The sequence below is a fragment of the Meleagris gallopavo genome, chromosome 4 (genome assembly GCF_905368555.1).
Source record: "Meleagris gallopavo chromosome 4, MGAL_WU_HG_1.1, whole genome shotgun sequence".
In the NCBI taxonomy this organism is placed as follows: Eukaryota; Metazoa; Chordata; class Aves; order Galliformes; family Phasianidae; genus Meleagris; species Meleagris gallopavo.
The window spans coordinates 14415339-14438326 of record NC_139407.1 but is presented as its reverse complement, the minus strand read 5'-3'; the positions used below and the strand labels follow the sequence as shown (position 1 = coordinate 14438326).

The window sequence follows — 22988 nt, the reverse complement described above, 5'->3', positions numbered from 1 at the left end:
TCACTCCCCACCCTCTCAAAAAATCTCTCCATAGCTTTCCTGTGGCTACAGTATTACTATAAATACTACACTATCAGAAGAGTTGAATAAAAGCTCATTCTTAAATGCACATCACAGAAGAGTTTCTGTTAATACATGATGTAGTGTTTGCAGCAGGAATAAAACAAATGCCATTGGATCATTCTATACTTGGTTAGGAATAAGATTTTCCTATTTTATTCATAATACTAAACCTGTGCTCAGTTAAAGTAATCCCACTTGCTTTTAATTGCAATCAGTCCTCCTACTGCAAAGGCAGTTTAGTTGCTGTGGATTATCTAGTGGCATTTAAGTGTCTCTATTCAAAAGACACAGAATTGCACACAAAAAAGAAAACTGAAGGATTGTGGAATGGTATAGGTGGTATCTGAGCACCAAAATTCTGATTCCGAAAATCCTATCCCAACAAAGAAGTCACTGAGGCTAATCTTATTGTTTTTGTAAATTGTGGAGAACGTTTAGTACTATGAAGAATCAAGTACCATTCACTGTGAGGACTGGAGTGACTGAGCCTATTCCATTCTTGAAGTGTATCCTGAAGCAAGCCACTGTTTTCTCACCCACAGTTCCTTCAACTGTATAGTATTATATCATAGTATCTTCCTCAGAGCAAGGATAGATATTTAACCAATAACATAAACATGTAAAAGCTTTGCAATCCTTAAATATGTAGTACTAAAATAAGAAGAGTTATGAGATTGGCCAATTCTTTCATACTGATTTTTTAAAAGAATACATTGAAAATAAGAAACTGTCAGAAAAAAAATCCAGAACACAAAAATCACTTGTTTATTATTTCACTAACCATTTGTCAATTAGCAGATTCTGGAGGCTGGTTTATAGGAGAACGTCTCTTAGGACTGGATACCCAGAAGCCCTCCAGCTCTGTCAAGACATTAATTCATGAGGAGGCCGAGAGTCTATGCCTCCAGATACACAGCTGTAAGCAAGCGCACCGCTCAGTGCTGCCACCTAGCGGAAACACGAAGATCAGTTTATGCTCATCTGTAGTATACTGTCTTCTCGGTCTGTACTTCCTTCATAAACAAAGGGACTGTAAGTGTGAAACAAATTTTTCAAAACCTACTTGTAATTTTATAAGCAAGCACTAACTATATAACTGCATATCACTAACTTTGTGAAAATATAATTGAAACAGACCCCTGGATGTAAACATGAGAAATACAGAACAGGACACTATAAAATGTGCCAACACATTTTTTAGAATGAATTCTGTATCTGAAGTACACTATTATATGATATAATAGTATTAAATTAACCTGGTTTTGCACAGACGTTTGACAGTCCTTTCTAAGTCACATTCTGTTGTCTGCAGAAGAGCATTTGAAGAATTGCAAGTGCTTGATTCAGAAAAAAAGATGGAAGAAAATCCAGTCTAAGAAATATATATGGATGGACATTATTAAAAACAGTATGTAAAAAAAAAAAAAAGGCAATGCCAGTTGTTCACTGGTATTCACTCTAGAAAAAATACACTGCCTGCAATGTATTGTAACAGTTGTTACAATATATAATAGCAATGTAATGTGGCAGTTTCTAGATAAGAAAACTGTTTCCTCTTGTTTGCTTTTGTTGTGAAAGGGCAATGCAGAGGTGGGCAAAAAATCCGATGACTCTTGGAACTGCTGAAGACCTTTTGACACACAAAAACTAGAATATTCCAGTTTTTTCTCTACTAAGAAATCCTGAGCAAGGGATTAAGGGTGTACTTCAAAAGCCTGTTAAACTGTAAGCAGAATTCATGGGCTCTGTAAATATCGAGAACACTCGTAGAAAGTGTTTGGTATGCACGTGCTCATTAATATTGCTTTGTTTAGCTAAAAAACTACACCTGATTTGAAAATAATTTTTAAATGTGTAAATTTCAGTTCAGATTGTAACCTCCATGCTCAGAGGTTTATTGTTTAATTGCAGTATAGGTCAAGACATGAATTCCAGTACAGCCTAGAGAAAAGGCCTATTACATTTTGAGTTCTTCTCTGATATCTAGCAATATATCAGCACAAATTAGAACAATATTTGTAAAACCAGATATATTCTTAGAGACTAACTGCAAGAGTTTACAATCACGGCAACCTTAGTAGTAACAATTCCAGAATGAAAAACGAAGATCTGAAATGTATAGAAATTATATCAGAGTATAAGTGCAACTGCTGTTCCACAGACTGCAGTAGTCATTATTTTGTAATTTCAATATGTGCAAAGTACCCACCACGACAGTATCTTAGACACACTTCTCGAACTTTCTAGACTAAAATTTATTTATGTAGATTGCAACATAAAGCATTTAAATTTAAGAAAAGCTAGATTTAGGTTGTTGTTATAAATGTCTCTCTTCTTGCTTTCCCAACCTATACAGCGTAACAGAGCACTCCTACGAAAATAACAGGCTATTGTAATTGTACATTATATCATGATGCATTCACTTTAAAAGGCAAAATTAGATTTATTTCCACAGGAAGAATAAAGCAAATATTTGATTTTAGAAGCCTATATTTGTCAAGAACAGATAATCTAAAGACTTTTAGCAAATTGACTTTTTTAACTAGTAAAAGGTAGAACATATGAGTTTTCCACAGTTACATCTCTGGCACTGGTGGTAGTAATGGAAGTGATGTTAGAAGGAGGGTTCAAGGCATGGAGGCTCAAATTGCTGTCATTACTGTGGGAAAATGCTACATTTAGTTGTAGACTCTCAAACAATCCATCTAGCCTGATTTAGTTTGATGAACCATCAAGATTCAAATACTGTACTTAAGTAGAATTTTCTGGAAATAGACTACATAAATTCTTAATGTGACTTGAAACTCACACTGTTCAAATGTAGTCCTCTATACCACACTTTGGTTTTTAAATTGAATTACATAGCATTTTATGGCATTTAACAGATTTAATGATCAGAAGATAGAATTTTTTACAGGTGTGTTTTAGAAGAACTACAAGCGTGCTGAGAACTGTGGAAAACTCTTCTAAGTTTATATTCACAGTGACCTGAGTTATCTCAATTTCAGAATGAAAATGCTAAAGCATTTAACTCAGAAGGTTTCGATTTCCTATTCTAGAAAGTAAATTGTTTGTTTGAATATTAATAAAACTTAATTCTTCCTGTTGTTGTAGTTATAAATTGTATCTTGCCATTATTCAGAGGGTCTTTTACAGATACAGACCTACACATCACCGAACACTGGAATTATTCTCTTATACATTGTGGTTCGTGCTTATTTCTAATAATAATATTAACTGTGGTACCTAGCAAATGTAATTCCAAGGAATTTGAATTTACTTTCTCAAATATGCAATTCTCACATGCAGCCACTGGATGGACATACAGAGCTAGTGAATATTTTTGGTTGTAGACAAGATACACAATTAGGTGAGCAATTGAGAAGAAGTTTCCCTTCTGCATAGCAAAAAATTTCTTTAGAAAAGGCCTGAGCCTACTAAGCAAGATACAAGAAGGCTTTTAGTCTCTTCTCTTCCACTGATATTTATTTTTCAACACCATTAATTTAAGAAATACTAGGCTGTGGAAATGAAAGAGTGATAGGAAAACTTGATTGTAAGAGAACATGTAAGCCAGTTCTAAACATGATTACTTGGTACTAAAGTTCTAGGATAAAAGCACTAAAAATTGTACTGAAAAGAAACAGTCTGGAAACAGAAGCAAATCAGAATTATTTGAAATTCTGTTCAATTTTTTTTGGAAGTATACTACTTCAAAATATCCATACTCTTTAAGAATGATTTTGGGAAATATTTGCTTTAGACATCTCACTTTTTTTCTAGAATAGGAATCATATGAAAATTTGAATTTTACTGCATAGCATTAGGCTTGCATTAAATCATACATATGTGAGATTCCATACCTTTCTGCACTTGTGTAGCTAAGAGTAGTAGGTATCAGTTGTGGCAGAAAAACTCAGTAAATCTACCCAACTACTTGAACTTCAAGTAAACAGAGTCATAGTGGAGGAACAAAGTTAAGCTCAGGAATGAAAGCATAATGAAAAAAGAGCTCTTGCATAAATCTCTCTGTACCTGCTGTTCTAAAGCTGAGGCAGTGACAGACACTAACAAGGCCCCATCACTCTCTTGTTAAAACCAATTGTAGGATATAAATGTGATTACACTGTTTTATCACTTTATTCCACAGTCATTACCCTGTTCTGACCCAAATTGTTCAGAATGGCATCAAACATGCCTATAGCTGAGATAACTCTGCACGCCTGAATTTCTTTTGTCTTTATACTGTTAAGTACAAACTACTGTTATATGTAGACTTTCTGTAGTGAGTGAATATCCTCTGACTACTTAATTGCACGGGATGGTCTTGCTGAGTGCATTGTTATAGCCAGGATGAATGAGATACAGCTTTATATAGCACAGGAGCAGGGAAGAAAGACTGTATCTGGTTCTGGATCAGCGTGCCTGTCTACTGCTTTCAGTCCTGTTCCGCAACAAAATATCAAAGGAGACTACACACATCTCAGCTATCAACCTATATGGATGCTATTTAACTTCTTGACCCTGAGAACAGTAACTATGTAGATAAAAGGAAAGCTGCAGGGGAAAAAAAAAAAAAAATCATTCTGGATCTCCCCAGTATTTTGCTGCTTTCCACCATATTCTTTAAATTCATCATTTTTAGAAAATCTAATCAAGTCTGATACAGGGCCCAGAATACACTAACTGAGCAGCCACATTCAAAGATATACAGGTACTTTAACACCATCCTAAATCATGAGATGACATCCATGAATTAATTGCCTGTGGTGATAGGACGTGGAATAAGAAGGAATTACGCCTTTTTAAATTAAAACAATCATAGTGCCCATCATTGGATACTGTTTGTAAAAGAATGCAATATTCCTCTAGCATGCCAGGTCTTCTGAATGCCATATGCTGTCCTGATCTCAGATGGGGGAATAACATCCAGAATAAAAATCTTGCAGTCAGTAATGGAGACTGCATGTTCTTCTCTCTCCCTCCCTACCTCTCTGACAATTACAGACAGTGATCTGCAGGAATGAAGTCAGGCTACAAGAATATTGAATGACTGAATCAGGATCTTGGAATGGGACTGGCAACTGTAGAGTCTGCCTGATATATACGATTGCCTAAAAGAAAAATTGTGACAAGCTAGGTTCTTTTTTTACCTCTCTCTACACAACTGTATTTTCTTCCTCACGTTTCCCTAATACATCCAGTGTGACATCAAATGTCTGTGCCTCCCTGCTAAAAATCTCCTGAAAAACTTTATACCTCAGCCAAGAATGCTTCCACTGCAAAGCCCCTGAGCATGACTTGCTATTCTTGGCTTGTTCCGTCCTCCTTTAATTTCTTGACCTTGTTCTGGAACTAGGTGTTGGTCTGCTTTTAATCATGCCAGACTAACCAAACAGCAATCTTCTCATACCAGTGCTGATTTAGGAAGCCTCTGCAAAGCTGTTGCTTTGGGAATCTTCAAGCATACATAGATTAGGTCACACACTTCCTTCCAGGGTAGTTGGCACCATGAGTTGCCAGCTTCAAGCTGGGACAATAAGCTGGGTGGGGCAACATCCTAACATTATAGAGGGCAATGTTAATGGAGTCTGTGGAATTACTTATACCACTCATCTAACCACCTACATAACCAAATCAAGTGAATCATCTACCTTACTGGTCTACCAAGTTTAGACACACGTGATACCAGATATCATATGAATTAGATTTTTAAAGTGCTTCTAAATTACATATTACAATTCAAGCTACTTAAAAACACATACTAAGTTTAGGAGTGGCCCTCCTTCAGGCAGAATATCTAGGTAATTTATTGTTCTGGATGAACCATTGAGTAAGAAGCTGTTGATTCCTACAAATAGTATATTTGTTAAAAGTTCTCAAACCAAGGAATTGAAACATCATTTCATTATTCAGTCACTATGCCAAAATCTTCAATCTGCTCTGGTTAGGAAATATGAAATAAATATTTATAATAATAAATAAATATCTTTTAATGAAATATCTGTCAGACAATTGGTTTCTAGAGGTAATGTTAACAAAGTTGATTCAAAACTCCTAACCTTTTATACTTACACAGATTGCTCAGAGATTGTTCAATAAATCGCTTTATTTGCATTGGATGCACTACTCAAATCATTCAAACTAGTAACCTGCTCTAGTTACCACGCACCTGAGAGTGTAATGGTAAATCTGTCCTATTACAGCCAAACGACAAATATCAGAAAAAATGTTGTCAAGACTGAGGATTTAGTCCATGTTTAGACCCGTGAATTCCCACCTGCTCTGTGCAATGCCAATGTGCATGTATTAAGTCACAGTACAGGCTAAGAACAGCTTGGAAAACTGCAAGTGTGGGTGACACACGACATATAATATGAATTCCCCTCACTTAATTAACACCATCTATTTTCTTTGACACATACATGTTCTCATAGTCAATTCTTTTAATTCATAAAATTGGCTTTAACCTTTTTTGGGACACTCATGTCTGCCACACTGAAGAAGTAACAAGATTACAGTACCCGTATTGCTCAACTCCAACACTTGAAATGTCTAAACCTTGTGTCAAATTATTTTCTGCTTATCTAGAGTGCTTGCACATACTCATGCTGACATTTCAGTGTTTATTTCAGATTAGCTTTTTAAAGGCACAAAGACTATCAGTGCATGTTTCCACATGCTCTGTAACTTATTTCTAACCAATTTAGGGTTTAACTTCTGACACCATACACATAGCCTTTGCTCACTGAAAGCAAACACAAATATCCATGCAAATACAAAGGAAAAAAGAATTTGAAAGTAAAAATAGTAATTTGCAATTCCAAAACAACAGCTGAAAAAAAACTGATAACTTTTCTGTCCAGGAAGAGACCTCTGTTTATGTATAATCTAATTCCAAAGTCAGAAGTTGGCAACAATAAACTTCTCTCCCCACCAATACTGGGGTATCCAGAGCTGATCAATGAAGCTCAAAGGCAAGCTCAATGGATTAAGTCCTAATCCAGAGGTAACTCTACCCTTGTTTTGATCATCTTCTGTGCTTTAAAACTCCTTGTACTATGTCACAGCTATCTGTACTTGATTTTGATCCTTGCTGCTTTATAATGGGATATGTCTTTTTTTATAAGTTAGCTCTTAACTTTGGAAAATGAGATGTGAAAACATTATATAGTGTACTTTTCACTCAGAAATGCGAGTCTCTCACTGCTTGCTAACCTGAAGACTGCATGCCACAAAATAACCCTCTCTAGAAATCCAATGCAAGTGGGGGAATGGATTCCATCAAAAGGAGTGGGGGTGAACAACGTAGGGTATTAATTTTAAATACCAATATACATCAGTGTGTACCAATACTCAAATTAATTTTATCTACCTCATTCGTGATTCAGAACCTCTAGATGATCTCAAAGCATTACAATGGTGAATGATGCTGAAAATCAAGGGAATAACCTTTATATCCATGTTTGAGTTATTTGTGTTAAGAGCTTGCTCACGAGCAAAGATCAGTGGAAATACATGCCACAATTACAAAGCAGCGTAAGTGGGAAAGGAATATACAGTCTATATCACAAAACTCATAGTATATGCAGAACAGAGAAGCATATTACAATCTTTTTCATAATGTGTTTTTCTTGAATTAAGGAGTTTCCAAATAATGCAGTATTATGCATGAATTACTTAGATAAACTTGAGTGGCAATATCATTTTATGTAAAAATAGAAAAATGGTTCTCCATGGAAATACCTAAGGATTATAACTGTGATTTCACAATCAGCTTAAGCCAATCTGTTTGCACAGTTGTGGAAAGCAGCTATTCTGTTCTCTCCTCCATCTCTGGCTGTAAGCTTACGCTTTTCCCTTGCCTGGGCTCTGTGCCATAGACCAACACTATTCCCTCAACACAGCTACCTTACATTAGACCAGCTTAGAGAACACTGCAGCAAACTCAGTGGTATAGAGGTCTTAGGTGGCATCAGGATGAGATATTAATGAGGTTTGAATGACTCAGGAATCCAAACGTCTGTTTTCATACTTAAGCTCTTGATACAGTGGATGCCTGCATACCTCAAAATGAAATCCAAAACAACTAAAGAACTGATCAAGAAGCTGCTTGAAGATACCATCTTAGCAAGTACTTATCTACAGCAGGTTGAGAGGGCAGAGTCAGTGCATGGTTACTAGTGCTCTGTTCCATCTACTTAGGTGTCAACATACAGAAATTCTATTATAGTAACAACTCCAACTCATAGCCCTTGATCTGAGCTGGGAAATCTAGGCTAATTTCTTTTTTGGCCAAGAACGGTGACAAACAAATCTCTCTAATGTGTGCTTTGATCACCAGCCTAACATTTTGTGGTTGGATAAAGGGTGGAGTAAAGGAATTGGTCAGGCATTTGTGATACTTTATTTTGTACAACTTGAACAGAAAAGGGGGCGGTTAGGTGCATTGGGCAAGATAGGAAACACGTCACTAAATCTTTAGCATAAAAAAACCCCAATACATAGAATCAGAGAATAACCTGAGTTGGAAGGAACCCTCGAGCAACATGTCCAACACCTGGTGCTGCAAAGGATCACCTAAAAATCAAGCCATATGTCTGAGAACACCTAAATAAGAAGATGACAAATTGTAGTTCTACAAGTAAATACAGGGGGAAAAAAAAGATTAAAAATACTTATATGTGAGATGTTAATTACTGTCAATTAAAAACAAAACATCGACAACCCAAACCACAGACTTGTCTTACAAAATTTTAAGGGTGATCTTTTTTCATGCATCCAGATTGAGGCTGCATTTGTCCCACATTAATTTACTTTTTCAAGCCTTCAATTTCTACTCTAAGACAGTACTCATACAGAAGTTGCTATTCCCATCTACGCAAAATTACGTGAATAATGATGAGCAATGACAGGTATTTCTAAAACGTAGCTTACGTGGCTGTAACTTAATCAACTCAGCCAGAATGTCTCCTGAATAAGTAGTGGAGATGCATATCACAGCAACATCCATCAGACTTTTTTGAAAAACTATAGACATTTCACTGTTCTTACTTTCGGAGTCTTCTTTCCTTGATTGTATAAATGAGCGATGAGACACAACAATTTTCTATATCATTCACAGAACTTTGATCCTCAGCCTTCAAACAAGTCAAAGCAATCTGAAGTAGTCTTCAGATTGGACCGTCCTGCTAGACCAGTACAACAGCTGCTCTTTACCTAGGAATGTTTTCATGAGTTGTCAGTCAGGTCATCCAAACTCTCAGTTCAAAGAGCAACAGAATCACCTACCATGTTTTCACATGTCCATAGAAGTTCTTACATCAACACAGACCATCTCACTTAATTGAATTCCCAAGTGCAAATCAATAGAAAGCGAAGAAGAGCAATACTAGCCACAATCTTTGCTGATCACCAGGTTAGTGTTGCAAAGACAATCATAAAAACTGCCTGCTCTAGTTAAAAACTGCATTCAGTAACAGAGATTTGTTTATTTTTGTTTTGGAGAATGTACGTAAATCAGTTGCAATGTTATTTCTAATTCACTTTCACAACAAAGGGTAAGAATATATTTATTCAAGGAGATTAGGTTATATCAGATCCTCTTGGAAGTTGATATTAAAGGAACTGCAGGTGTCATAATAAGTTAGCACTTGTATTCCTGGCTGTAAAATGTCTGGAATTTAATCAGATTTGAACTTCGCAGTTTGTGTACCTGCATAAGTTCACAGTTCTCTATTCTCTGGACAGACCAAGACACCATAGCAAGTTCCCCTTTGCATTTAGAAAAGGAACTGAATCATAGAGTCATAGAATCACAGAATCTTAGAAACTCAGAATGGCTGGGATTGGAAGGGACCTGAAGGGATCATCAAGTTCCAACCTCTCTGCCACAGGCAAGGTTGCCAGCCACTAGATCAGGTTGCCCAAGGCCCCATCCAACCTGGCCCTGAACTCCTGCAGGGACGGGGCATCCACAACCTCACTGGGCAGCCTGTTCCAGCACCTCACCACTCCCTCAGTAAAAACCTTTCCCCTGACATCTAATCTAAATCTCCCTTCCTTTAGTAAAAATACATTCCCCCTTGTCCTGTCACTATCTACCTGTATAAAAAGTTGATTTTCCTCATGGTTATAAACTCCAAAAAACACAGCTTTCCTACTTACTATCATTTGGGGATGAAGTGCTTGCCACTCTACACTTGATCACTGATCACGGTCAATAACAGACAAGTCTAATGCCATTCTGCTGTATATTTGTGTATTTCTGTGTACTTTCAGAATGATATTAAATTTAGGCTTACAGCCAGCCCATTGGGATGGGAGGAGAAAGATAGGAAGCAGCACCTATGCTGTTCATTAGCAGCTACGGTGAAAGTAAAAAGCAGGAGACCAGAACAAGTTGCCTGCTGTACCTGAAAGGCATTGGTATGGATCTAATTCTGAACAGGACACAGAGACTGCTGAGGGTGGTGACATTAATGGCTGGTGGCTGGGAAGTCCTATAGCATCCCATAGAATAGCTGAGAAGATATTAGATACTGCAGTATCTTAGAACAAAAAGCAGTGTTTTCTAAAACAACCTGTTTTACCTGGACAGGAAGTAAAGGGAACTGTTCCTCCGAACCTGCTCTTCTTAAAAGGACCTTACGCTGCTTGTTCTCTTCTAACTGTGGTAGACTTCAGAATGCAGAAAGAAAGAGATATTATCAGCCACACATGGCACTCCTGAAGTTAAGAAAACTGCAATTTCCTACAGTACAGCAAAGAATGTAAGAATTTATCTGAGATGTGAGGTTTTTTGACTCTTTAGCAAATATCTAAGTAGCACCAAAGACACACACTACACAAAAGAGTTGGAATGGAAGTACTCTCAAATGATTGTAGGAGCAGCAGAAGAAAGAGCACAAGTACAAATTATGAAAAGCACAGCTATAAAAATGCACAGAGAGACTGTCAAATCAACAGAAAATTATTGCCCTCCCCACCTCATTTTGTACAGAGGGAGATCTAGAACTTACATATCTATGATGATAAGTCTCCAACTGGGCTTCTTAAAATTACTTATGTCTCTAGCTGTGGAAACAGAACTCCTGATTTTTCATAGGCAAGGATTTTTAAAATGTGCTTGCAGTGAACAGCCATCTTCTAAGAAATATAAAGAAGCTTTTATGAAACAAAGAGCAGAATATGAAACTCCCAGAGAAGAAATAATTTAAAAACACTAGTTTTTAATCAATAAATACTAGGACCCTACTTGAAGGAACACAACTTTTTGAAAATAATAGACCAAATTTTCTTATTTAATAATTCTTTCCTTAAGAGTTTTTTTCTTCTCATGTGTGCAGTCTTTAATTAGACTGTTCAGACATAAGCAGTATTAGCTACTCTGTCACAATTACCCACATTTTGTAGCTAATTAATCCTTGAATAGTCTTAAGGCTACCAGCAATTTTAGTCCAAATGGCAGCCTGAGGCCCCTAGGAACTGTTCCAGCAACCAAGAATAGCTGGAACACACAGTCGGGCCAGCCGTGACCCTTTCTCCTCAGCCACAACCTAACACATATCTACTATGCCAAAGGCAAGAGCAACACAGAAATGAAAATACTCCTGAGTGGCTAAGTGTGCTCTCTTTATGGCCTTTTAAAACTAATGGAGTAGCATAAAGAGGCTGTGGGGAAATGGAAAATAGGACCTTCTAAATGTTAAAGCATTGGCAGGACTACTAATGATTTTTCAGTTTTGCAATGTTCCATTAAAACAATAGTAAAAACACAGCTTCTAAAACAAGACTTTTATTCACTGATGCCTCATATTGCAGTGATTTTGCTGCAGTATGAGTGCCGAATGTGCATAAAATGCTGTGACTCGACAATATTTCATGTGTATTTTACACAGGTACAAGTAACTTCACAGGGGACACACAGGGACAGCAGTGCAGCATAAAGAACCTGTGACCAGTAACCTGATTTGGGCCATACACTTCTGGCAAACTAAAATTAACATAAAAATTAAAATTAGAACTTCAGCTTCAAAAACACTGTTAATTCAGATTTTGTTCCACAACTTCACCAAACAGTACTGTATTTGCAGAGAATAGGAATTCCTTTTTAAAACCTTCTGAAGGTTATGAATGATCCTTTTCTAAGTAGTTACATCCTCACTGAAGGTTAAGCTCCTAACTTCTGTTTTTGTTAACCCCTACAATTTAGACCAGAGTTTTCACAGAAAAAAAGAAGTTTCTCACCAGATTCTCAAAGGGAACTGACTTCTTGTGTTGCATGACCACTTGATTTGGTGCAAAAGAAGAGGTGGCCGCACCTGATGCAAGTCTGAGGGAAGAGCAGAACTGGCCATATCCACTGGCTGCTCTCTGCTAGTCTGAATTAGGCGAGTGGTAAAACTGCAACCCTTTCAAAACCATCCTGGAAACTACTTTCCATTGAATTGTGCAAAACAAAAGAATCGGCAGAAAATGTTGCAAGATTATTTGCCTTCAAGTTAGTAGGCATCCACTGTGCAGAGTTGGCAACTATATTCTTTTAATGTAATCTTTAGTTTATCAGTGCTGATGAGCAAAGTGATACAAATGTACCCACAGATGTGTCAGCATTGCTGAGGCTGACTGTGAGATAGACACTGGACTCTGAGCAACAGTAATAGCTCAGCTCAGCTGTCAGCAGCAACACCACAAAGCCACACATGAAGACACGTTGCCTCTGGCAACAATACTGACTTAAGTTACTTCCAACAACTTTTCCCTGCTTCCTGCCTGTCCTGTTCCCTTGACAGCCACATTACTTTATCAACAAGACCAGTTTTTAGGCTGCGGTGTGAATTGAGCTCAGGGCGCTAAACAGGTATTAAAGAAAAACACTGCAAGATCTTGTTGGGCAGTTTAAACTGAGTTAGTCTCCTGATTCAGGTCACAAACATCCACATAAACAGCTGTGTTGGCACAGTTGAAAGGGTGTCAAGAACAAGCAGCTGGCAGTTGAGGTGAGACTTGGAAACGCCTTAATACAGCCTGCTGCTGGGAAAACAGCACATGAAACAATACATTTACTGTATCCGTCTTGGCACAGCATTCCCACATGTGTTGGCCACTTCCAGAACCAGAGCCCACAACTTCATTACAGCCATTATATGAAGCACCAGTAATCTTGTACCAGCCTTTTTGATGAAACTTGCCTTCCCTTCTGGAAGGAGACTGGGAAGTGGATAACAACTGAATGTTCTTAGTACACGACTGCAATTTACTAGCCGAAGGAAAAACAAAAGAAAAGCATACCTAATTTGGGTTCCACTGAAGTACAGGCACAAACCTCGATCCTTCTGACTGGTATCACTAAGATAATCCCCATCCCAGTACTTCAGTGTCAGCTATGCTAAGTCCATATCTAAAGCACTGCACAAAATTCACCCAGGGCGTAAGAGCTGTAACAATTCCCCAAATAACTCCAGTGTTCTGACTCTCAATTTCCTGCCCTTTGTGTTCCCCTAGCCTCAGAGTCCCAGACTAGAAGAGGCAAAATTTCTTCCTCCAACGGTCCTGATCATAGATCAGATACTAGGATAGACATATTGTAGGACAGACATTGTGGAAAAAACAGTTTAACAAGATAGCCATACACTACGGCAAGTTGTCCAAGGGCCTGTTGACTCACTACTCTTGGAGATATTCAGAACAATTTCCCTTTTTGTTACATTTAATCCTCCCTGTAAGTTTGCTATGTAAGCAATTAGATAACACTGATGGCTTTGAGGAGCTCAATGCCCGGAAGCAAAATCCTGAAAGGTGAAGAATCACCGTTAAATTTTCAGTTTTTATAGTAACAAAGGAGAAAGCATTGATTTGGATTTCTGAGTCTCCGTCCAGACAGTGGACAACCTATACCTTTTTCCACCTCTTCTTTTAAATTTGAAAATGTAGACCTGATACTGCTAATAGTTGGGTATGACTGGGATGGGAGCATAGAGAGCAGTGGCCAGCAGTTAAGGGCAGTGGTTCTTAATAGACTCTCTGCAGCTTAACGCCAAGACTCATCACTGATGGAAGACTGGCTGGCAATCAAGATCATAGAATCACGGAACCAAAGAATGACTTGGGATGGAAGGGACCTCAAAGATCATCAAGCTCCAACTTGCCAATCTCCCTATCTAATACTAGACGAGGTTGCCCATGGCAGATGCTGAGAACGTAAGCAGGAAGGAGAAGTAATACAGGAGACTACATCTGCATTTGAGGGGTTGGGTCTCTGTGTACCAAAGATCTCTTGGATACTTGGTTATACATGCACTCTTCAGTCACATCACACTTGCTATCCTTTTCCACGCTGTCTAACAGTTTAACAAACCCAATAATTTAAGGGAATCAGACCCATCAGGCCAACTATACTCAGTATTTTTCAGTCTTTAGGATTTGTGATTTCCTCTGAGTGTTTAAGCATCCACAGTTATTTAGGAAAACATGTCTATAGCATCTGTGGCTCAGTAGCTGTACCCTCTCAGTCCTAGGTGCACTGTAATCACTGGTAGGATAGCTATTGTTTCTTCTGCAGGTAAAGTCAAATGACAAATCACATTACTGACTATCTACATACCAGCAAATAGCTACGTATCATCAAAACTTTGTGTACTTCAACAAATTTCTCTTGGAAGAATTTTCTATTAATGCTTTGACAAAGCATCACTTTCCAGAAAATTCAGTGCTGCAGCACATTTCACATTATCTTCTACTGCATACTTAGCACTTGCATATAATGTAATACGATTGCAGAAGAATAGCACTAGTAGTAGAGATTACATCTAAATGGTCATTAGTAGCCCAAGCATGTGTCCTGAGTACATTACGTGAGTGCTTTGTAAGAACTGAATAGCGGTATGCAGTCAGGAATCTATGTCATTCCTCCACAGAAAACTGTATCAAAAATACCAATCTCCCAGTACAATCTGGTGTCATTGTGAGAACAAATATAAACTTTTAAGAGGTGATAGTGGTAGCAGAAATAGTAGGAAGAGACTGCTCAAGATACATGTCAGCCCTGACAAGAATGATTCACTAAAATTTTTCAAGAAAAATGGAAAGACTCCTTAATTTGCAATTTTTGAATACCCCAAAAGTGCTATATTAACACTATCTTATCTTATCCACAGCTCTACAAACTCTTAATTAAGATCTGCATAATAAGAATTGCTCCTAAATTTAGAATACTGTTTACAGGAGACAGGCATGTTACTTATTATAATTCCAATTTTTAGAAGTCTTGTATCTGTAGAAGTTTTATTACCATAATTGTCAGTTAGGAGAACATTTTCATTGACATACACCAGCACAATTAGTATAGATGCAGCTGTACTAGAACAAAGCTGACTTACAGCCTACAATACATACCGTACTTGACAGAAGTATTTCTGCATTTGTATAATTTCACCTACCTTACAGTATCTTTTTTAAATTATTCTCTGGAATGGAAGTACAGGTAGGCCCTTACCTCGAGTTTGCCAGGAACAATTATTTCTTCAGTTTATCCTACACCACCACTCACTTTTGCCAGGTTTGCTATAAACTTTCAGCTCCATTTGTTTCCTAAACTAGACAGTTTAGAGGAAAAAAAAAAAGAAAAAGAAAAAGAAAAATCAGAGGCAGTACCAGTTTTCATAACCTGTTATTCTTCAGTTAAATCAGTTCTATGAGCTGGTCCACTATACATCCCTCAAAAATTGTTGTGCTAGCCCAGTAAAGACTGAATTGCAGGTATAAAAATGAGTAGCCAAGGTTGTTTAACCTATGTTAAGCACTACAGGCACGGAATGTTGAATTGCAGTTGATTACACCCCAGGGCCAAAGACAGACAATATTTCAGTGACAGTAAATTCATACATCCTAATGGAAATAATGACAATTAGCAGAACTCCAACAAAACCTTGAACAATCTCAGCCAATTTTATATCAGATATATTAATCAGATATACTATCAGAAATAGTAATATCTGTATACACTAATGGGTTCAACCTTTAGATTTAGGAAAACTCAAAAATTATCCATTTCACCCTCTAATATTCTTGTTTACTATCTTTGCCTCCAGTAACTTCTGTCATGACAATTCATCTTCAAGATGAAATGCCAAAGATACGACACAGCAGCTGCATATTTAAAAGAAGAAACACGGAGGGATGCACAAAATAACATCTTCCTCTTATACAATATGAGCCTGAACGTAAACCTTTAATTTCAAGAATTATATTTCTAATTATCATTATGAATTAATGTTTCCCATCTCGTTGTTTACATTAATACGTAAGTACACTTAGGATTTCTGTGTACATCATATTCTAACATATTCCTGTATGTGCCTAAGGTATAAAATAATGTTTGAATTTGTGGCTCTTCCATCCTTTTCCTCTGAGGAAAAGTCTTTCTACAGTTAATCAGATGTAGACATGCACAGACTTGAAAAAGATTTGTCTAAGGACTTGTTAGTGTTTACTGCATGTTAGTACGGTAGGTATCCTGTGAGATAGTAAATACCTTGTAGAAATAATTTCGTCCCAGGTGAGTTTGTATCAGAGATACTGTCTGTTTATACTATTCTACTATTATGCATAGTAAGCAGGCATATCTCCAGCTCAGCTGACAGAAAGCTGGCATAAAATCTGAAAAAACTCTGTAGCATATGCTCTGGCTGATTCGATAAAAATGCAGTCATGTATACATACCAACACAGATCAAATTTTTACTGCCAGAAAATCCAGCATGCACAGACTTGATATTACTTGTTACAGAACCACAGACATATATTGCTTCATATTTTCCTGTGTATTTTTACTTTATGATGAGCATGAATAAAGCGTACAAGCTTGTTTGAAATCTCCTGACCACATATTTGTGTGAAGTGACCTACTATAGTATAATGATTCTTCAAGTGAGGATAAGCATGATCTCCACACAGCATGAATGCCTCTTTTATAACATCGGTATACATGATTTTAAACATCCATGGTCTAAACAAAGAGATGATTTATTTAAGGCAAAAGAGGCTGTAGTTCCCTTCAATAAAAAAGATGTTAGGCAGCGTAACTGCACACTTGGAGATACGCTCATGCATAATGTAGAAATTTTTGTGTCACTTTTCACCTCTTTACAGCCACTAATAGCACTGGAGCAGAGAAAATCTCTGAATTTCTATGGGAAACAGTTCTGTGCCAGCTTTATCCTGTGCCTGAACTCTCACATACACCTCACACTGTCTGCATAGCTTAATCCTTTTTTCAGCCCAAATTACTAAAAGTAAGAGCAAAATTAAAGAATACTTCTGCATGACTGCATTGAACATAGATGTTAACAGGAAGTCGTCTTGAAGACAAGTTAACTCTTTTTTACTCCTTACAGGCTATTTCTGTGTAATGTCCCTCCAGCTTCCAATTCTAACAGCCTTTTAAATTATAATATTGCATTACTTGTTTGGAAGATGGATTTTCTATTTCATTTCAGCATAGCTCTGGACAACATTCAAAATGCAAAGAAGGTAGGGCGCAAAGAGAGAAAATACAGATACATACACAGCAAGCCTGTTTTTCCAAAGTCTTGTGTTTTATTTAGTCATACACACACTTCTGCTTGATGAATGTAAAAGACAGGTCAAAGGATGCTGTTTTGATTTAACATTATTATATACTCACTTTCAAAATGCTCTAATAATGAGAGACTTAGAAAGTATTCTAGTATATCTTACACGTTGCTGTAGTATCAAATTTTTTTTCAGAAACATACTGAGGCAAGTGCCTCATTTTTTAGTGGTCTAGGGCAACTTTCCTCTTTTATTACCTTGACATAAAATTCCTTATTCCTTGTTCTTGTAGCACCTGCAGTACGTCTCAGAATTTGATGTTCCTCTCTTGCAGCTCCACAGTGATGTCACTGCGTTGGAAATGTATTTGTTTGCTATGTGTGGCAATGGCTTTGTTCAGTTTCCAAAATGGCTCTTCCATACTCAGAGCACCTGCAAAATAACAGAGAACTCATTAAATATGCATGTGTTCAGAAATACAAAAGAAAATTGTTGCCTAGCTTGCTTGTGGTAAAGGCCCCAATTTACAAAGTTTAACACAATGGCTATGCTGCTTTCCTAAACAAGGAGAACGTAACTTCTTCCAGTAGAGAAATTTCTTCAGCCAATACAAAGGAGATTTTGTAAACTCTGGTGACAGTTCTACATCAATGAACGTTGAGTGTCACAAACAGGAGTGACTACAATTCTGCAAAATTCACCTTATTAATTAAACAAAACAACCAAAATTTCAGCTGTATAATAAATGCTCAGTGCTATTTATTTGATAAGGGCAAACGCTTCTGGGGATCTGCTGATGTACATATCATTACCTGATACACATAATCTGACTGTATTCCACACCTTCCCTCAATGAAAAAGAGAAAAAGAAGGCAAAAAAACTAAAAAAATATGGATTTTGACAATAGAGAAATTCAGCAGCTTACCCCTTACTGTGAATGCCTGCCCATGAACTGGAGCTGCATGTGTGCACATTTTCCATAAAAACAAACAAACAAACACAACAGCTCAAGACTTAAAAGGACAGACTTTTGAGAGTTTTAACCCTGATACATTTTGTCCAATGAAGAGGTTCTATTTTCAGTACTCCAATTCAATATTAGTTTTAAAACTAAATGAGAAGTGTCCACATTAACAGTGCTTCCCAGAAAGGAAAATAACAATAATAGCAAATCGACCAAAAAAAATCCTCAGCTCATTTAGACCAAGTCAAGATTTCCAATATTTTTAAGTCTGTGGTACTGAAATCAGTGGGAAAGCTTTCATGACTCGACAGGACTTAAACAGTACCATCGTACAGATAAACATTACCTGGTTACTTAAGAGCTTGGCATGCCAGTATTGTAGTAAAATACACAAGGTACAATTCTGCCCACTATGCTAAAGGTCACATCTGCATGGGTGAGAACTGAGTTGGGAAAAGGGAAACGCTGAGGTTATTTGCAGCTGCACTAAGCCGTTCAACTGATTTTCTGACCTCAATTCTACATTGCCCATATGCTGTTTCATAATCTATTTCATCACCTTAACTAGGAGGCACCACAGTTGAGAGATGGCAAGAAAACCTGTTCATGAGCTCATGAACTGCAATGTACCTGCAAATAATCTACTTCCCATGTCCCCAGACAGGTCTTACCCCCAGTTTCCTCTCTTCTATCTGCATAATATGCTTTTTTTTTGTATGTGCTCCCTCCTGGAGACCTGATGAAGAATACTCTTCTGCAGGTCTCACAGAGTGCCTCCATTTTCTGCCAGTACATCCTGTTATACTCTGAGTTAACAGAGTCACATGATAGGCTTGGGCATGTAGAATTTCTCCTTTACTATTAATGGTCAAATAGGAAAAGGCAGTTACTTAGTGCAGGAGTATGTCTCATTTATACCAAAAACATGTCCTCTTGCTTCCAGGTGGCTATGCCCAAAGCAGAGCACAGATTCAGCAGAAGTGTGTCCCAGGTTCTGAGGGAAGGCATGGCTATCCGGACAGCTGGTCAGCACTACACTGGTGCCCACAGGTTTCTGCTGGTCCCAGTCTGAACTACAGAGACCTTTCTGTGAGACGCAACATCAGGCAGAGTATGTTTCCGAACAGATGAACCAAGTCAGACTGTTTTGCTGGAGATTAACTTCACCTGTTGCTGCGATCTTATCACTGGGTATTTCAGGTATCACACCATCCACGAAGACTAGGAAATAGCTTTTGGGAAATGAAAAATTTTATCTGCTGATATCTAACACGTTTTAACATTGCAGGAATTATTTTGAAGTAGAAAATGTACATTAATGTAGGAAAAGACTGAACTTCTCACTCCAAAGAGCAGATTTTTCCCTTGTTGCTAAAACAAGTTATGTCAGATAGGGCAGAGTTACTACTATGGAAGTTAATGGCTATTAACCTCCAAGAACTAAAGAATAAGCAAGTAACAAAAGATTAGATTACATAAGAATACAGTTTAAATTACTCATTTTCTAGGTGCTCCTCAAAATTTGTTAGGAAAAAAACATAATTCAAGAACAAAAACTACAGAGCATGAATAACATGAAATAAGAAAAATGGTGAAATTCTTTCATATATATACTTCCAGGGCTGACAAAACTCTTTCTGGGAAAATAATATGAAAGTATTTTTACTTCAATTTCAGAACTTGGCAAAGTATTCATTTTTTAACAGGTTATCCAGAACACCTGATCTTCTTTTCAGTCTTCTAATCATGTTGGTGTAATTACTACACACACTACTAAATACATTAGTAAGGTTTGGGCTCCTCAATGATGGATCAGGGTCTGTGACAGTTAGCTGCCAACTAGATAAAAATTTATTCATGCCAGAAGAACAACAAAATACACATAAAGAACAATAGAAGCAAAACTGCAGTAAGAGTCTTTTGTGGACCTTTAATTGGTCATAGGTTTATAGACGGTCATTTTTACACTTCATAGGGAGAGGCTTTCTGTCTTGGCAAACCAAACACAGTCAAAGCAGAAACTCTGCAGATAGTCACAGTGGAGAACCAGCAAACTTCCCTGGCAATTAAAGCTAGGAGCAGAGTGAAAAAACATTGTATTACGATACTTCTATTTTATTTTGTTATTTTCTAGTGTTTAAATCACTTCAAGCATAATTCTTTTAAACTTGACCTTTCAACAATTTCACTTCCTCTTCGTTTCCAGCTCTCATCCCAGTATAACAACAGCCACCATTTTCCTGCCCTAGATCCAATGCTCACAGAAGTAATCTGATGTAGTAATACAATTGTAAGAGCGCAGTCAGAACAGACAAGCCCACGGGGCTTCTAGTAGCCACAGGTTTGTGAAATAATTCCTCCTAGAAGACAGCAAAACACCACTTTCATCCAGTGGGAAGCCACGTACTTTCAGAAACATGCACATTGGTCAGTATGAATTTGGAGACAGTAACTCAGTAGGAAGATGGTTAAAAGTACTTCACGTTTCTTAGTACCTGTTTTTGTTTTCTAAAACCATCTTTAAAATGCAGAGGTAACTGAGAACAAGAGAACATTGTAAAAATTCGCAGAAATTCTAATTTAAACTCCTGAAGGAAACAGATCTGTAGGTAAAAGTACATACCCATTTTTTCCTGACCTACACCATAGCTGTGCCCAAGCACTTTACACTTCAATGATACAAAACTGTTCTTAAATACAGTCAAGATGTAATTTGTCAAGATAAAAATACTCTCTTTGAGTTTAATAATATGAATATTAACTATAACCTACTCTGATTAGGAGAAAGAGAAGTAGCAGTAAGAGAGCTGCTCTGAAAGTAACACCTCCTATTTTATCATGTTGGCCCATGATGTAACTGAAGGTCTGTAGTTGAACTACTCCACGCAGAAAAGAAATTGCACATTCATTGATGCTAGCTGAATGTTTATGAAGACCAAACAGTAGATGTGAGCACAGGGAGGTTGTGAGTGGTGCATTTCAGCAGTGGTCACAGTGGGTCACCTCCACTGGTACAGATTGTTGTGTGTGTGGCATGGAGGCTCTTGTTCATTGCTGGCAAAAAACACACAGCCGATGGCAGTGACTGTATTGAAAAACTGTTTTGTCGCTGAGAATGTGCTCTATCAGTGTTATTACGCTCTTTGGATCTGTTGGAGTTTCCATGGAAATAAACAGGAGGCATTACTTTCAGAGCAACCCATGAATTTTAATTGCAGGGCCTTAGCTGATGAGAACTTCATCCTGTTTTCTCACAAAAGCTGTCATTACCAAACAGGCTCAGAAGGCAGAAGCTTAAACACCTGACCATTACAGGTGTTGAAAATGCAGAGCTTTATGAAAATGCTAGGCATTGCTAAGTGTTATTTTCTGCAGGGTTCTTGCACTGTTTACCTGTCTGTGTGAAAATATTTGAGCTCACCGGCTTTTGTAACCGAGTTACGAAATGGTGACTCGCTCTCACGGCAGCTGTTGGTAGGAAGGGATGGTTCTGCTGCACGCCTTAACAAAGCCTAACGGGTCCAAAGCGCTGCTGCCTCACATCGCAGCTCCAGGCAGAGCGGCGGACAGCGCCCGGCTACCTGTAGCAGCTCTCCAGCAACTGACACCGCTTTGCCTGGGAATGCGTTCCCAAGACAAAGTCTTTACGTGCGCTGCGGGTAAGCGTGCTCCTGTAGAGATGATTGAGTCTTTCCTTGAAAATAAGAAATCTTTTAGTCTTTCACCATGTGATCTCCTTTTTGTTCGTGTATTGCATCAGTAAGATACGCGAGATGTACGCGCCGCCACTGCTAGGTTTTACAGCACAAACAGTAATTCTAGTCAGTCACTCAATTCTTCTTTCGACCCAAAATGGACGGCGCTGCTTACCCGCACTTACGGGCAGCGAGACGCAACGAGCAGCCCCCTCAAGGGCTTCCCCGCCGGGCTGCTGCCGCGTCACCTCACGGGCACGCCTGACCGCTTTCGGGAACAAAGCCGGGAGGAACCTCTGCACCAGAGCCGCAAGCAGACGTGTCACTTTCTCAACGACCGCCTAAAGGGCGCCTTACGACGTGGCGGTTACCACGGCGGCCAGCACGGCCGCCCTTCGACCCCTTCTCCAACAACACGCGCAGCCGCATGCCCACCGCAACGCCACCCCAAAATGCGCCGCCTTCCGAGGCGCATATGCCCACCTCCAGCAGGCGGGGCGCGCGCGCACCGCCTGCCGCGACCGTTGAGCACGCGCTGTGGCCGTTACGCCGCGCGGGACCACCGCGCATCAAACTCCCGAAGCCGCCCCCCTCCTTCGCCTCGCGCGAGAAAGTAGAAACGCCGTTAGGCGCAAGCGCGGTAGCGGCAGCCGCGCCTCTCCCGAGCTGAGAGGTGGGGAGCGTCCTCTGCC

At 38.4% G+C, this 22988-nt stretch overlaps 1 protein-coding gene across 6 annotated transcripts in view; it reads right to left on the bottom strand.

Moving 5' to 3' along the window:
- JADE1 (jade family PHD finger 1) overlaps window positions 1–22950 on the bottom strand; it is a 147775-nt gene extending 124825 nt beyond the window's left edge. The window contains exons 1-3 of one of the 6 annotated variants that reach the window (XM_019614533.3): window positions 21995–22950; window positions 17894–18068; window positions 15560–15659 (exon numbers count right to left, since the gene is read on the bottom strand). The gene's annotated coding sequence lies outside the window, so the exon portion shown is untranslated. The remainder of the gene's footprint in view (window positions 1–15559; window positions 15660–17893; window positions 18069–21994) is intronic. The other 5 variants (XM_085221835.1, XM_019614531.3, XM_019614534.3 and 2 more) reach the window with 5 other exon arrangements.
- Window positions 22951–22988: the final 38 nt, after the last annotated feature.